Here is a 14,976-nt window from a genome sequence, read left to right as displayed (position 1 = left end):
GGAGCTGTGCCCCGCCCGGGGACCCACCTACCCTGGGTGTTCAGTTACTTGCAGCCAAATGCACCCCCACGGGCTGCAGGCTGCGGAGTGAGAAGCGAAGAGGACCCAGGAGCAGCCTTGACCTATCAGCATTAATGCAGCGGAGGAAGAGGAGGCTGGGAGCTCAGCCGCCAGCATAAAGGATCACGTTTGCATTTAGTTTTCCTCCAACTTAATCCTGCTGCAGTAAAAGATAAGAGAATTTCTAGCTCAGCTGTAAAAAAGTTCCTAGGCTCCAGTCCATGCCTTGAGCCAAGAATTTAGGGATTAAAGCTGTTATTCTTTTAATTGTCCAGTGTCATGGAAGCAGCCACCCGATCTTTAAAATCTTCGTGCCATTCATGTGTTCAATGGCAGCAGCAATTCAGGCCCTCCAAGCTTTGCCTTCAATGGCACTTTTTTCCAGATGGCCACAGGCCATAATGTAATTCATTAATTTAATTTAATTAGCTGTTTCACCACTACATACCACAGCCTGCTAGACTCCCATCCCTGGATACTAACTGGATTTTCGCTACCTTCAGCCCCTGGCTAGACCAGATAATTATTTCCCCCATTTCCCTGAGGGTGTGTTGTCTGAAACCCAGCCCCTCAGACCAATCTCCAAACCAGTCAGGTTCCCTGGTTGAAAACAATGGAAACTGACGCTCACTAATGGAAGCAGGACAGGAGCCTGTTGGAGGAGCCAAGGCGGCCCCGGGAAGGGCCGATGTGGCAGGCGGCTGGCAGCCCGGGGCGCATCGGGGGTTTCCTAGAGGACGTGTGCGCCTCTGGTGCCGCTGTCGGGGCCGCCACCGCTGGGCGTCACGGCCTGGGCCCAGCTGCTGTCCCACATGCATGACCTCCACTGCCCTCTGCAGCCCCGCGGGCGTCCCTGAAGGCGGGGCAGCCTCCCTCCCGGCCCACCCCGCGAGGCTCAGCCTCCGCACTAGGAGGCCAGCTGCCTCCCTGGGAGGCTCACTCCAGGACCCAGTCCCACAAACAAGAAAAGGGTTTGCATGCTGAGCAGCGGGGATAAGCCAGAAAGCCCCGCAGACAGCAGAGGCTGCCCTTGGCTAGGAACCGGGTTAACATTTTTTTTTTAAGATTTTATTTATTTATTAGAGACAGAGAGAGAGAGAGGGAGGGAGAGAGAGAGGCAGAGACACAGGCAGAGGGAGAAGCAGGCTCCATGCAGGGAGCCCGACGCGGGACTCGATCCCGAGTCTCCAGGCTCGCGCCCCGGGCCGAAGGCGATGCTAAACCGCTGCGCCCCTCGGGCTGCCCCCGGGCTCACGTTTGCCTGCCTCTCCTCGATGCGATCACTCGCAATTCTCTTTGGAAGGGCGTTACTTTTATCAACCACGTTGTACAGCTGGGGAACCGAGCTCGGAGTTTCTTCATCAGTAAGAAACCCAGACATTTTTGGGGGGGCTGGGGTCCCGTGAGGACCAGGCTGTGCACCACGGATGCCAGCCGGCTCGGAGCCAGGCTTCCGGAGGGGTTGTCTGGAATTTAGGCCACCGCGGTCTTTGGGTCTCACGCAGGCAGCAGGAGCCTGTCCCGTCTGAGCCCTTCCTGATTCTAGACACTGCTGCTGTTGGCCTGCCTGGGCCAGGTCCTGGACCCGGGTGGCGCCATCCCGGGGACTGTGACAGACGCAGCTGAGCCATTGAGCTTGTCTCACAAAGCAAATGGCATATCCGGAGCACGTGTTTTCTGACAGGTGTCAGCACAGGGGCAGTCTGTCGTGAAGCTGGCACCCGCTGCTGTGTAAGCTGAGAGAGAGAGACCCTGCATTCTGAGTCCCTAAGCCTTGGAGTGGGAAGAGGACAGGGTACCTGAAAAATAGAAGGGGCGCCTGGGTGGCCCCACTGGTGAAGCGTCCAACTCTTGATTTCAGCTCAGGTCGTGATGTCAGGGCCGTGGGATCGAGCCCCACATTGGCCTTGGTGCTCAGCTCGCAGTCTGCTGGAGATTCTCTCTCTCTCTCTCTCTGCCCCTCCTCCTGCTTGCACTCTTTCTAAATAAAGAAATAAACCAACAAACAAATAACTACATCTTTAAAAAAAAAAAAATAGAAGCCAGCCAGAGCCCAAGTATTGACACAGGGGCCTCCTGCTGGTGGCCCAGGTCTCTCCCATCAGGCTAGGAGTTTCTGAATCTGAGGTCCCTCCTCAAATGGGGGGATCCTTCGAGGGGCATGCCACGTCTTTCAGCATATCAGGAGGTTGTGTGTGCAGGGCTGGACTGGGGCATCTAAGGGCGGGATGTCTCTTCCCTCAGACTAGGCAGGGCTGAGTGTTCTGAGAGGTCAGTCTGCTGCAAAGCCATCCAGACTGGAACCAACAGAACCGGATGGAACCCGATTACCCCCTCAAAGGGGAGACTGAGGCCCAGAGAGGGACAGGGACCTCCTGAGTTCATCCTTCAGAAAGCAACTGACCAGGACAGTATCCCAGGACTCCCGCCTCCCAGACAGTAGGAATTAGGGTGACAGCATGAGGTGGGGCCTCGGGAATGCAGAGCCAGGCAGGAGGAGATGGCCCTGTGGGGCCCCAGGCTCTGCGCTGGGCCAACCCCACCCATTGGAAGTGCCTTCTGTTGTTCTGTCCTGTATGTTTGAGTCCTTGGCCAGGCTCCTGGGTGATTGCCTCATCCCACTGAGGCCAACAGATGTGCACAGCTGGAGGAGTGGCCGTCCGTGGAATCCAGCTCATCATGGGCCTGGGCCGCAGGACATGAAATCTGAGTTCTGGTCCTGGCTGCCACGTTTCCCTGGCTGTGTGGTCCCAGGCAGGGCCAAGGCCTCCCCAGGCCTCAGTGTCTTCTCTAATGGGGGAGGCTTTTCATTCTTTCCCCAGACGTTGACTGAAGACCCGTGATGTGTCCTGCTCTGTGCTGGGCCCCGGGCACGAGCCAGACCCAGTGGTCCCCACCTTCAAGGAGTATATGCTCCGTGGGGAGCTGACACTGAGCATCTGTAGCCAGTTTAATGAGCTCCCTGAGTATAAGGGTATTAACAGGAAACGGTTTCATTTTTCTCCAGTCACTGGCCCCAACTGTTCAGTGGCAGATCCCAGGGTGTCACGGTCACACTGTTATTACACAGCCATCTGTTTGAGATCCTAATCCCAGGGGCAATTCAAAGCTTTCCCTTCCTTTGTCTCCCAATGACAGACTTGTGGGGCTTGGAGTGTGTGTGTGAGTGTGTGTGAGTGTGTGTGTGTGTGTGCAGCGTGGGTTCTCTGGTCTCTAGGATCTTGGAGCATCTGGGAGTACATAGTCTTGTTCTGGGATACTTCCCCCCCTTCCTTTATTTTCAAATTTAAATTTAAATTTTTATATTTTTTTAAGTTGTGGTCCAATATACATGACATAAAATGTATCATCTTAGCCACGTGTGAGTGTACAGCCCCGTAGCATTAAGCACACTCAGTGTTGTGGAGCCATCACCACTGTCCATCTCCAGAACGTTTTTGTCACCTCCAAATAAATGCACCTCCATTTTTAAATAACAGCAGTATTGAGATATATAATTCACATAACGTACAATTCACCCATTTAAAGTGCACACGTGGATGGGTTTTAGTATAGTCACAGGGTTGTGCCATCAGCATTACGATCTGCTTTCGAATATTTTCATCACCCCAAAAAGAAATCCCCTCTCCAGTAGAAACCCTCCACAGAAAGAAAGAAAGAAAGAAAGAAAGAAAGAAAGAAAGAGAAGAAAGAAAGAAAGAACGAAACCCTCCACCCCATCCTCCACTACTGGCCACCCAGCTTAGCCAACTGCCAATCTACATTCCATCTGTGGATTTGCCTGTTCTGGACGTTTCATATATATGGAATCGTACAATATGTGGCCTTTTGCATCTGACTTGTTTTGCTCAGCATAATGGTTTTGACGTGTGTTCGTGTTGTAGCAGGGGCTTGGTTCCCCCTCTCTGGTTTGGGTTGTTTTTTCTTTTTTTTAATTTGAGAAAGAAAGAGAGAGAGAGAGAGAAAGCATGAGCTGGGGGGTGCAGTGCCAGGACCCTGAGATCAAGACCTGAGCTGATGCAGACGCTTAACCAACTGAGCCACCCAGGTGCCCCCCACCCCCATTTCTGTTTTAAAGGCATAGATGTAGTGGCTGAAGGACAGGGCTCAAGAGACACCATCTCCTTGTCCACCATGGCCAGGATCCTCCCTGTGAGGATCCCTCTGGCCACTGATGCCCTCAGCATGGCAGGTGTCTGGGTCCTGGCTCTCTGCTGGGCACCCGAGTGTGTACTTTGGGGGTCCTACGGGAGCCCTGGCCTCCACAGTCCCCCGATGTGGCTATCTAGCTCCTCCATCACCTCCTCTCCCAGCTCTTGCCTGCAACAGTCTGCTCCACGGTTCCTGTTTCAGAGCCCTTGAGTGGTAGAATGCCCTCCCGGACGGGGAACAAAAGTGGCACAAGCCCAGCTCCTTTCCGTGACATCTCCTGACCCCCAGCAAACGGCAAGTATGCAGGCTGTCCCATTGCCAGTTCTTTCCAACCTGCCGTTTCTCTCTGCTTCTTTCCTGTCCTGCTCAGGTGGGCCCAGAACAAGTCTACCAGCCAAGAGGGAGATGCCAACCTCGCCTCCTAGCAGGGACCTTCTTATGCCCATAATCATGTATGATGTTCCTGGGGCCTCTCCCACAGGCTTAGTTGGGAGGGGTCCCTGCTTGAAAAGGGAGATGCGAGCGGGGTGTCTGTCCTGCACCCTGCCCGTTCCTTCCCTTACACCACCTTCCCTGCACAGGGTGGGATATGAGCAGGGTGTTGGTGAGTCTCAGAGACAGAAGAGGCCAGGTTGGCAAGAGACGTAAGGGCTTTGGTGCTAGAAGGCCTGGGTTCTGGCCCCCGCACTGTCCCCCACTCGGCTGTGTGAGCCAGGATCAGACCCTCCCCTCTTGGACTGTCAGTTTCCTTGCTTGTCAAATACTCGCCCTTCTTTATTTTGTCTCCAGTTTACAGATGGCTCAGAGAAGGGAAGCAAGGCAGTGGCGCCCAGGCCCCCCAAATCCAGCCCAGGGCTCTTTTCTCTACACCTGGTCATCATCCTCCCAGGGGTCTGGGTAGGGCCAGTCCCAGAGGACTCCCGGGTTGATGCAGAGGCCCAGATTTGTGTAGGCTGGTGACACTGAGGCTCTCATAATAGGCTGGGGGGAGTGCAGCCTGAGCCACCTCCTCCTCCACGCACCCACCTCTGCGCCTTCCTGGGAGCTAACTCTGATTTCCCTGAGGCCCCGTCTGATCTGTGCAGACCGTTCCCTGCAAACACCAGACTTTAGCAGTGCCACGGCATCCCCAAGGGCCTCATACCTGGATCCCTTTCTCTCTCTCTCTCACACACACACACACACACACACACACACACACACACACACACACACATATGCTTGCAAATGCTGGGCCGAGGGGGCTGAGAGGGAGGCGATGAGTTAGGGGATCTGGAGCACTGCACTGCAGCAGGGGTGGAGCTGCAGCTGGGCTGAGGGCAGGGTGTGTCTACCCTCACTCCCAACTGCGCTTCTCCTGCCTGTTCCCACCCTGGGCAGGCCTCGGGCTCCAGGCCTGCGAGGCTGGGCAGTCAGGCCTGACAGTCCTCAGCCATCTCAGACACAAGTTCACACCCCTGAGCCTCAGCCCAAGGCTTCACTCTGACTGTTTCCAGGCCAAGACCCAAAACCTGCCCCTAGGCTGAGCCTTGCCCCAACCTCCGTGTTGAACCCCGATCTTAGTCCCTAGACTGAGCGCTGGTCCTGGTTCCAGACTGGGCCCTGATCTTATTCTAAAACTGAACCCTCATCTTTTTTCCAAACTGTTCTTTGACTCCAGCTCCAAGCTGAGCTCTGGCCCAATTCCAGACCATTCCCTGACCCTGGTTCCAGGTTGAGTCCTTACTATAGATTAAGCTCTAGAGGGGATCCCTGGGTGGTTCAGCGGTTTAGCACCTGCCTTGGGCCCAGGGTGTGATCCCAGAGACCCGGGATTGAGTCCCACGTCGGGCTCCCTGCATGGAGCCTGCTTCTCCCTCTGCCTGTGACTCTGCCTCTCTCTCTCTTTCTCTCACTCTGTGTCTCTCATGAGTAAATAAATACAATATTTTATTTAAAAAAAAAAAGATTAAGCTCTAAACCTAATCCCCAACTAACTTTTGGCTCTGGTCAGAAATTCAATCATTATCCAGCCCTAACTTCAGTCCTGACCTCTGTCCTTGGCTGAACTGTGACCGTGACCACAGACCGATCTCGAATTTCCAAACAAAGTCAACCCTTGACCGGAAACCTAACCCAGGCGGGACCTAGGATCCCTTCAGACGGCAGGATCTGTGCTGGAACTAGAGGGTGTATTAGCGTTTCACTGAGCAGAGCTGTGGGGCCTGTGTGCGCAGGTACGGAGGGGAGAACAAAGAATGACGGTGGCCATCTCAGAGATGAGAAAAGAGTGGCGAGGATTGGCCTCCAGATGGGAGTGGGGTATGGGAGGCCTCTGGGATCAGGATCCACGGCTCCGATTCTAATCTGGGCTCTATCATTTGTCATCACCTTATTTCAGGTGAGTCCCCTGGCCTCAGCGAAGTTGTTTCTTGATCTTACAATGGACTCACTGTTTTTCTCAAGGGTTATGTAGCTTGTTTTAACCCTGTTCTCCATCTTGTCCTTAGGTCCCCCTTGCCTGAACAGCTATTCTTTCCTTGCTCACCCCTGCATCCCCAAGGTGCCCCCTCCTCTAGGAAGTCTTCCTGAAGCTCCTTGTGGTGGACATGAGATGCACCATGAGGATCGCCCTCCAGTGAAAGGCTTGGCATCCTTGGGTCTCATGTGCTACCTGCAGACAGCCTGCGTCCTTGGGCCACCACCCTATTCAGGGCTGCCTGTGTCTGACAACTGCTCAATGACCACTGTCAGGGAAGAGGATCAAAGAACTCCTCCCAGCCATCCCAACCAACTCAGGACAAGTCTGAAGGAATGTCCTCCCTCCAGTGCTCCCCTAGGGGCAGCTGAGGTCCATGGACCAGTACTGAGGTCTCCCCTTCCTGCCTCCAGTTTCCTTTCCCTCCCAGAACATTCCCTAATAAGCACCTACGTGCTTATTTAGCCTCCGTCTAAACTGCCTCCAGAGAATCCAGCCTGTGACACTCCCAGGAAGTCTGGTCATCTCCTTTGACCAGACTGAGTCCTAAATTACTCCCAGGGAACCTGGTCATCTCCTTTGTAAAGCTCAGAATAACTTAGGGCACTCACCTGTTTCCTGTCTCCTTCCACTAGAGTTGTCTTGCAAGGGGGCACGGACACAGCACCAGCATCACTTGTGCAGGCTGAGATCACCAGGGAAGAACCGAGAGGCAGAGAAGTGATTTCACATCAGCAGCCCCTCAAACTCTCAGCATCCTCAGCGTGGTCCTCACCGTGGCCAGTGTTCCAGCAGAGAGGGGCCCACCACAGCCAGTGGGCTGGACGTTGCAACAATCTCCAGGAGAAAGGACGTACCCCACACAGTTGGGTCAAGAGGGGGAAGTGGGCAGGCAATTTCTTTAAGTCACAAGAAATATGTCAAGGGATGTGTGGATGGGAGCTGCACCCCAAGGACTCGGGGAGAGCCCCGAAGGTCTCGGCACGCGGGAGCACTGATATTGCCAAAGCTGATGTTGGCTGCTCCTGACGGACTGGCCTGGTCCAGCCACGCCAGCTCTCTGCTAAGCTACCAAAAGGGAGAGGGAAGGTGGACCCCGCCAGAGCCCCCCAGACTTGTTTCTCATCAACGATCCATGCCTTGTGGGGGTAGAAGCGGAGTCTGTCTTGTTCCCTGCTCACTAAATTGTCTGTGTGCCATATGGATAAATAAGCACATGGATCAATAAATAGGGACAGAAAAGCAATTTACAAACCTGAAGCATCATGCAAAGTAGAGGATAATTGAGGGGAAAATGCTTCTTCCAGGAGTTATTTCTTAGGAAGGGCAAAAAAAAAAAAAGTCTATTAATAGACCCGATTAATAAACATTCAGTCAAGGTAAATGTTAACAGGAAGTACCTGCACAAATGTTGGCGGCCTCTCCGGCAGGGCTCAGGGCAGGTTGACGTGCAGGAAGGCATCCTTCTGTTTGCTCAAGGCAGCCTCATTCCTCGGGCAGCGGCTCCCCAAGTCGCAGAGTGGGGGCCACAGTCCGGGCTTCCTGGAAGCTCACGCTGCTCCAGCTGCTCCTGCCCCTTAGGTGTTCCCGAAACACACCACAGTTTGTTGGTACCTCAGGGTCCTCCCACTTGCCATTGTCCATCTTCCCCTCATTTCCTGCAGATTTCTGTGCAAATGATGCCTCCTCAGAGAAGCTTTTCCTGATCCCCAACCTAAAATAGCACCTCCTGTGCCCATCACTGTTTCTCTCTCCCCCTCTTAATTCCCTAACTCTGTTTTCCTTTATTGAAGGGGCTTATTACAACCTTAAATCATATATATAATAGACACACTTTTAAAACATAATTATTTCTATGTGTCCAACCCCCCCCTCCTGAATGAGGACCGGGACTTTTTCTGTCCCCTTTACTGGTGTATCTGCTAGAACAGTGCCTGGCACTTGAATGGGCACTCGGTAAAACGAACAAATAAGTGAGGGGTGACCCGGACAGTCCCTGTCCTCAACCAGCTCCCCTCCCAGTAGGCACCCCTGGCAGCTAACCAGGCAGTTTTTCCACCACAGGCTGGGGCGGGGGGGTCTGGCAGGGGCACGCAGGCGGCATTGGGGACAGTGCATAACCCTGTGGGAGGGTGAGCAAAGGCTTCCTGCAGGAGGCTGCATCCGAGCAGGACCTCTGGCTGAGTGGGGATCCTCCAAGTGAGGGGAAGGAGGAGGAGTGAGTTCTGGGCAGAGAGATGTACGGGTTCAAAAGCCCGAAAGCAAGAGGGAACCTGGCAAGTTGGAAGATGATAAAGAAATTTGGGGGGACTGGACCAGAGTGAGGAGGGGAGAAGAGATGCAGTAGAGGCTGGGTGGTGGGCTAGGCAGGCTCCCCTCATGAAGGATCTGGAACAGACACTAAGCCTAGAATGACGTAACCAGTTCGTACTTCTACAAACCAGTGTTTTCTCACCGTACCCAGCATCTCTTGCCCCAGTGATCAACACTGTTCACATAATATTTTACATGCAACCAACTCACTTTATGCATATGCATTCATTTACAAGGGAAACCCTTTGTAACACAACCCTAATTTGTGTCAAATATACAAAGTGACAGTAAAACCAAACCTAATGAAAATGGAATATTGTTACATTCCATCACCTGCCTACGGCTCTGATCCCAAAGTCTCCCTTCTCTTATTAAAAAGGGAGATTAAAGAATCAGCAAGGTGCTAAAGACACAATAGCACCAGGTGGGATTTTCTTCTTGACGTTATGGAAAGAGGAGTGAAAGGGAATATCTTCCTTACCATGTGATTCCGTGTTACTTTAAGCTGTGTCTGGATTTCTTCTAAGATTATTTTATAACAGAATAAAATAATTTCATGCACGACCCACTGGTACAATTTCCACACATTGAGAAACTCCCTGTAAACGTTTCAGGTGTCTTTGACCAACTGGGTGTATGGAAGAGAAAATGGAGTAAATGGCCAAGAAAGCTGAACAAATCGATCAATCAAATTTTATCCCCTGGGCCTTCCTACATTGGAAAACCTGCCCATCCATCCAATTGCCTGGGCATTTACCTGCCTGCCTCTATGGCCACCTACCTTTTTGTGTCTGCTTCCCCACTCACAGATCCCATTTACTTATGCCACTTGCTCACCTGTCTTCCATCTCCCTAAATATATGCACCTGTCTCGTCTACCAAATATATGCACCCACCCCCTCTATCCAAATACTCTAATGAGCATTCCCCATCCATTCCTTTGTCTACCTATCCAGCTACTATCCATCCATCCATCCATCCATCCATCCATCCATCCATCCATCTGCTCAACCTTCCAACCATTCACCCATCCACCTAACCTTCCATCTATTTATATATCCTACACATTAAATCCCACACTGTGTTAACTCCTGGCTCTGTTCTTCCTAAAATAGAAACCATGGCCATGACTCAGGGTTCATTGCCTCTCACAAGCTTCAATTTTCCCTGAGCTGCCTCTTGGGTTGTCCCTAAACAGAATTTCTGAAAATCATCTTATTCTTGTTGTCCTCAAAATCTTCCCCTCATACACTATTCCCCACCAAGGGTCTTATGTATGATAACCAGACTAGGGCGGTGTCCTGGATTGTCAAAACTGAAAGGGACTGCAGAGACCACTGAACCCAAAGCTTCCAGCTTCTAGATGGGAAAGCCAGGGTCCAGAGTGGGCCGAGTCATGGGGTGAGCCAGTCAGAGTACTAGGAAACTTTTCTCTCCCAAGCTAAATCCTTTAGTTCCCACTAATATCCATGGATTTCAAAAATGGCAGGGCTTGAGGTATCCTAAGACATCATTTCCTTGAGTGGCTTTCCACTCAAGGACTTGGGCTTCACAGAAGTGGGGTTTGTAAGTGATCTGGTCTCTTAGTCTCTACATCCCTATTCCCCAAAGGACAGAACTATGTAAGTCTATGTAAGTTTTTTCTTTTTAAGCGAGGCTTGAATGCACAACCCCGAGAGCAAGGCCTGAGCTGAGATCAAGAGTCGGACACTTCCTCAACTGAGCTGCCCAGGTACCCCGTAAGATTTTTTTTTCAAACACAGCTTTCTAGTGCTAAGAAACAAAGTTTAAATCCTTCATTCTCATCCAATATCCTCATTTCATGGGCAAGGAACAGGTTCAGAGAGGGGAAATGTTCTTGCCCAAAGTCTTATAGCAGGTAAGTGGCAGAGCTGGCTTGCTAACCAGGCTTTCCTGGTCTTGTCTTTTTCCTTTGCCGAGCATCTGCTGACTTTACAGGGACTTGAGTTGTGGTGCCTAGAGAAGAAGAAACGTCATTCTTTTGCCCCAAGAATTTTCAGACCTAGCTTAGGGAGGGCACGTGATCCCATTTGCTGCTTATGGACTGAGGACGTATTACATTTTAAAAAACCAAATGTGATCCTCTGGACTCCTCTACTCCCTTCACTGGGCCCTGGCTGCCCAGGGGCTCCCTTCACTGGGCTTGGTGCCCAGGCAAGCAGGGGCACCAATTATACCCTAAGTCCTTCCTTTATGATGGCTCTCTCTCCTTAACAGCTGTCTCTTTGCTCTACAAAATTCTGCCTATTAAAGTTATGAGAACTGAGCACACTTTGTTCACTGTGATTGTGGGTTTTGCTGCTGAAATTGATAATCCCTCTTGGGAGAGACATGAGATTCTTTTCTCCCTTGATACACAGTGCGGATTGCTCTCTGCTCCCTAGTGAAGGGTAGCAGTGTCAGGGTTTTGTGGACTCCTCTAGCTCAGCTGTATTTGAAACTCAGCCTATTGATGTTCTCTGGGAGCTAGGGGCCAAACTCCACAGCATGCGACCTTGTCCTGAGACCTTCTACCTGTACTGCCCATCACTCTCAGAGTTCTCTGGGCTTGTCAACATTTGCTAAAGCATCATCCCTGTTTATTTACAGGGTGGTTGGTATGCCCTGCCCCTGGCCTTTAACACAGGTGAATTTGTCTTTGCATGACATAATGCAGCTGTTAAGAGCAGTCTCTGGAGCCAGGCTGCCTGAGTTCAAATTCCACTGCCCTGTTTACTGGTGTGCTTGGGCAAGTCATTTAACTTCATTGGGCCTCACTTTCCTCATCCATAAGATGGAGATATAAAATAATAGGAAGATCAGAGAAGATAGGAGGTAGAAGGTAGGAGATAGACAGGAAGAGAAGAAGAGAAGAGGAAAGAGGATTGTGGGCAGAAGAAAACAGCATGTACAAAGACTCTGTGGGGGAAAAAAAAAAAAAAAAGGACAGCCCGGGTGGCTCAGTGGTTTAGCACCGGCTTCAGCCCAGGGCCTGATCCTGGAGACCCGGGATCAAGTCCCACTTTGGGCTCCCTGCATGGAGCCTGCTTCTCCCTCTGCCTGTGTCTCTGCCTCTCTCTCTCTCTCTCTCTCTCTCTCTCATGAATAAATAAAATCTTAAAAAAAAAAAAAAGACCCTGTGGCAAGGGGAAGCAGAGTGATTCTTAGGGTTTGAAAGAAGGCTCAGGATGGTATAGATACTGTAGCCCAGCTTGCTTAGCCTCTTTTGTAGTGTGCCTTCCCATACTAGAAAGACCAAGAAGCAAGACTTCTGAAGCCAATCCTCCAGATGTGATTTAGGTCCTATCACTCAGATGCACTACGGATGTTAACACCATAGGGCAGCCATGCCTCTCTGATTTTCAGACGAGGAGACTTAGAGGTGATGAGACTTGTCCTGTAAGAGCCATTGCAGAGTGCCCAGTGTTTAGACCCTCGTTTGCGATCATTGAAGATCTTGGGGCACCCATTCTCTCAGAGAGGGGATCAGGGCAAAGTTTACTCCTGGAGCCAATGGTGGTGGTGCCAGCATCCTGATCCCCAGCTCTTTGGTCATGGCAGAGGCTACAATGTCATTCTGGGGATCATTTCTGAAAGCTCAGCCAAGAACCAGCCTCTCCAGCTCTCCCTGCAGTGCTGTACGCACCTTTCCCCTGTATTAAGATCCTTTCTGCTTAAATGAACTGGAGCGGCTTCTGTGATCAGAAGCTGAGCCTGGCTGTGGTGGATCAAAGAGGGCCACCAGTTATTCCCCATCGAGAAATGGAGCTTCTTTTCCTCTCGTTCAAAAAAGCCTCATTAAATTTGAATTCCAGACAAATTAGTGCATAATCTGTTAGTATTTGTATGTCCTAGATATTGCATGGAGCATCCTTAGAGTAGAAATGACCTGTTAGGGGCATCTGGCTGGCTTGATCGGAGGAATGTATGGCTCTTGATCTCAGGGTCATGAGTTTGAGCCCCGTGTTGGGCAGAGAGAGGATTTAAATGAGTAAACTTGAAGAAAAAAAAAAACAAACAGAAATCGTTTGCTGCTCATCAGAAATTCAAATGTAACTGGACTTCCTGCATTTTTATACGCTAAACCCTCATACGCCCTCATCTGCTTTGTCTCTATCCTGAGGACATATGAGCCTTCCCTGCCTCTGCCAAAGGCTTTTGACTCTAGGTGAGCGGACAGGTCAAGGAATTCCCTTTCCTCTATTTTCCCTTAGCCCATTTGACATGACTACCTACAAGTATGGTTTGAGCAGGGCTCCTTTGTCCGCCTGATTGGCCGCACTGCCTACAGGTTTCCACCATTATAGTTACAATCCTTTTCATCTTTGGAAACTTGTTTCTTTTCAGATGGTTACGAAAGCACATCTCCCTCTGGGAGGGTTGAAGCCATATCAGCTAGTACTTTGTGTGACATTGGATTAGGAGTAGGAGTTTCTGAGAAGAGCACTCAGGGGTGATTTCCTGGAAGGGGTGGGGGTGGTTGCTGCCAGGGGGGAGGGGAGTGGCCTGATGGAGTGAGAGAGACCCAAGCTGGGGATCCTGGGTGCAGCTACTGGCTGAGCAGGATACTCCCTACACTTACCTGAGCAACAGGCTGAAGAGCGAGCACCTGGAGAGAGCCTGGAGGAGCCACTGTCTGCCAGAGTGAAGAAAGGGAAGCACAGAGAGAGCTGGGGCCGGGGACGTGGGTAGGGATAGGCTACAGTGTGTGGGTTTGGGGCAAGACCCTTCCTTTTGGGCTTCAGAGCCCTTATTTTTTTAAAAAAGATTTTATTTATTCATGAGAGACATGCAGAGAGAGACACAGAGAGAGGCAGAGACATAGGCAGAGGGAGAAGCAGACACCCCACGGGAAGCCTGATGTGGGACTCGATCCCAGGACCTCAGGATCACAACCTGAGCTAAAGGCAGATGCTCAACCACTGAGCCACCCAGGTGCCCCCAGAGGCCTCGTCTTAACGTGGGCAGTTGGGGCAGCCGACCAGACTCCCGTTCCAGTCCCCTTTGACCTTTATCTCTGACTCACCAGCGCAAGCTGGCCTTTCTGCTGGGTCCTGCCGAGGCCTTCTCCCAGGAGGGTCCGCTCCTGCTGTGCACTTCTGGGGCTGCCTATTCTCTGTCGCCAGGGGCACCTGGGGCCTAGCACAGAGTGGGCTGTGCCCACGGGAGGGACAGCCTTTCTCCCACCTGTTCTCAGGCCCTGGCTCCTGGTTTTCTGTCCAGAAGCAGTGACTGGGTACAGGGGAAGGCAAGGAAGGGCCTGTTTTTAGCTCCTCCCCACCTTGGACTCTGTGGGTCATCACTGAGCCTTTGGGGGGCATTCTCTAGCATAAATGGGGTTACTTCCAGCTTTCCCCATCGGCAGCTTAGGGGCTCAGGGTCCTTGATTCCTCTAAGTCACAACCCATTGAACTGCTTTTCTGACCCCCAAATTCTGGTAATGTTATCTCTTCTGTGCTAATTATCCTTGTGGTTTTATGCCTTGGAAAAAAAATCCCTTTTGCCTTCATGTTAGTGGAGAGTCAGGAGGGAGCCGAGCTGGGCGTCCGTGTGCTCCATCTGTCTTATTTAACCAGAACTCATAGTTGGCCTAATTTAATCTTCACAACAATACCAAGGGGCCAGTTATTACCCTCATTTTCCCAGGGAGGGAAGAGAGGCTCGGTGACGGTGCCTACAGAGCTAACAAGTGGCAGGACCCAGTAGCTCCCAGGACCCTCTGTCGCCAACATTCTTTTCATCCTACACAGCTCCCCTGGCAATGCCCGGAGAAGGCTGTGCCCTCCCCACCCAGCCCCCTCAGGTATTGGCCTCTTCTGTGATAGAACCCCAGTTTGCCAGAAGGAGGCTTTGGGGGTGATCGTGCCTTCCTCCATCTGCGCTGTCCTCTGCCCGCACCTTCTGCAGGAGCCGAGGCAGTCTGAGAGCCATAAGCTGTTGTCAAACGCAATTAACAATTGGAAATGACCTTAATGTCCAACGATTGCAGGTTG

The 14,976-nt window shown here is 51.6% G+C and overlaps 1 long non-coding RNA gene across 1 annotated transcript; it reads left to right on the top strand.

Annotated features, from left to right (window-relative positions):
* The first annotated feature begins 6,203 nt into the window (after nucleotides 1-6,203).
* Nucleotides 6,204-9,292, top strand: LOC140597982 (uncharacterized). The gene is made up of 2 exons (XR_012000099.1): nucleotides 6,204-6,592; nucleotides 7,306-9,292. It is a non-coding gene; the product is annotated as an uncharacterized lncRNA (long non-coding RNA).
* The last annotated feature ends 5,684 nt before the right edge of the window (nucleotides 9,293-14,976 follow it).

This window comes from Vulpes vulpes, chromosome 2, assembly GCF_048418805.1.
Source record: "Vulpes vulpes isolate BD-2025 chromosome 2, VulVul3, whole genome shotgun sequence".
In the NCBI taxonomy this organism is placed as follows: domain Eukaryota; kingdom Metazoa; phylum Chordata; class Mammalia; order Carnivora; family Canidae; genus Vulpes; species Vulpes vulpes.
Note: the sequence above shows the minus strand (reverse complement) of the source record. Positions and strands in the feature narration are given on the sequence as shown.